Below are 2,152 nucleotides of genomic sequence, written 5' to 3'. Positions count from 1 at the left end.
CTTTAAAACACGTAAAGAAAGCTTACTGGTTTAACGAAAAGCAACGAGAGAATCTGACTGTTAGATTTACCATCAGACAAGGAAGCGGCAGGAGGGTCTACGCGGAAATTGTTGCAACAGAAATGAGAAGAGCAAAGGGATTGAACGGGGAGCGCTTGCTCGGTGTCCCTGAGTTTTTGACAACTCAACAAGTAGCCTCATTTTTTTCTAGAATGGCAGCAAAAGTGAAACAGCAGACAACCCCCTGCGCACAAACTGTAACTGAGCAAGATCTGGTTGCTATGGAGGAAGAATTTTATTTGTCAAATGTTAAGGAGTCTATTTTTGAGCAGTTAAATGTAACTCATCCTGTTCATTACCAACAGTACAACATCTGTTCCATGGTCGAGAATAACACACTCAAAAACCTCAAACTTACAATCTTAAAACTCCTTTGCGAGAGTTTCAGTCTTGCATTACCACCTGGGGTTGTTCAGAGAAAAAGAAAAAAAACTTACATCGCTCTGCTCGAAGACCTTGTTAAATGCTGCTCTTGCAGTGCAGTTTAAAAAGCAAATGGCAAAAGGCTGCTTCAAAAATTGAGTTTTCTATGAACGTTGATATAGAACGGGGGCCGGGTAGCATATTTTGGATCGGAGGAGCTATTGTAGTTCCCGCGTAGGGTGAGCTCATTGGCACCAACTTATATATGAGGGTCCTGGGGCCTCCCCTGGCAAATTTTGAAATCTAGAGCTTCTGAAATCACCCGAAACACGTTTTAATCCTAAGAAAAATTTGTCAATTTTTTTACCACAAAGATTAAAATAAATGATAATTGTTAGCGGGCTCGAAATGTCCTTGATTTCTGGCGATGTTGCAACAAGTGTTTGACAGCACTTTGTCAAAATTAAATCAAAGCTCCTTAAAATGCGACAAATAAAAATCAAATGAATTATATTTTGAAATAAAAACACCCCCTATTTCTTACGAATCATCCTCCTTCACTACTAACGCACTAAAGTTGGTCAATTTTACCGTATTTTTGCATAATTAATAAGGTAAAAGTTTATCAGAACTTTCGATTTTTTTAGCCTGGCCAGCGATTCTCGATATTTACATTCACGGACTCTTCAAAACGTTTCCGTTTCATCTGAATAACAAAATAAACATGGCAATTGTCGGGAAAGTCCCGACTTTCTTTCATTGTTTTTGTCTTTTCACTTTCAAAAGCATGCGCTACGAAGTCAACAACTTGGCAAGTACGAGTAGAAATGTTTAATACGGGGGTACACAGCTTTCTATATCTACAAATAAATTTGTAACAAAAGACTTTTATTTTAAGTAACTTTGCATGAGTAACGTTTTAATGGAAAAGCCTCAAATAAATGCTATTTTGTCAATGTGTATGTCCTGTGTCTATCCAGTCATGTGATGTTATGCAAAATCGCAACCATGAAAAACACACGTGTTAGGATATCCAAACACGTGTGTTTGGAAAACATTAACAGCCCACTTATCTTTGTACTGAGTACTTTTACGCTTTGAACGTTCGAGCAAAGAAACTTCCTCTGCAACTTTTCGGCGGTCGAAACCACTAAAAGCACTCAGTACAAAAATAAGTGGGCTGTTGATGTTTTTCAAACACATGTGTAATTGTCGGGAAAGTCCCGACTTTCCCTCATTGTTTTTGTCTTTTCACTTTCAAAAGCATCCGCCACGAGGTCATCACCTCGGCAAGTACGAGTAGAAATGTTCAATACAGGGGTATACAGCTTTCTATACCTACAAAAAAATTAGTCACAGAAAAAGCCACGAAGTCTACATCTCGGTGAGTACGATTAATAATCTTTCATATCACACAGCTTTCCATCGCTCAAATGATTGAGTAACTCAAGAGAAATAATGCTTTTTTGGGAAGACCCAAGCTATTTCGATCTTTATGTTTGCGCTCTGTAGTTACTTATCATTCGAAAGAAATTCGTTCGACTTTTATACCTTTGCGGCCTTTCACCCTCAACTCTATCCTCATCAGTTAAGATTTAAAACCATCGCTCAATTTGAGGAAATGTCGATCCAAAAAATAACATCAGACCTATCTAAATTATGACTGTCTATCCATGATATCATAAGATATTCGTTGTGATTCATTACGTGGTTTTTCAGTAGGAAGTAA

The 2,152-nt window shown here is 37.9% G+C and overlaps 1 long non-coding RNA gene across 1 annotated transcript in view; it reads left to right on the top strand.

Annotated features, from left to right (window-relative positions):
- Nucleotides 1–1,544: 1,544 nt before the first annotated feature.
- LOC136279271 (uncharacterized) overlaps nucleotides 1,545–2,152 on the top strand; it is a 3,653-nt gene continuing 3,045 nt past the window's right edge. The window contains exon 1 of the long non-coding RNA XR_010716790.1: nucleotides 1,545–1,807. This is a non-coding gene — a long non-coding RNA (uncharacterized lncRNA). The remainder of the gene's footprint in view (nucleotides 1,808–2,152) is intronic.

Source organism: Pocillopora verrucosa, chromosome 2 (assembly GCF_036669915.1).
Source record: "Pocillopora verrucosa isolate sample1 chromosome 2, ASM3666991v2, whole genome shotgun sequence".
Lineage (NCBI taxonomy): Eukaryota > Metazoa > Cnidaria > Anthozoa > Scleractinia > Pocilloporidae > Pocillopora > Pocillopora verrucosa.
This window is presented reverse-complemented; position numbering and strand designations above follow the sequence as displayed.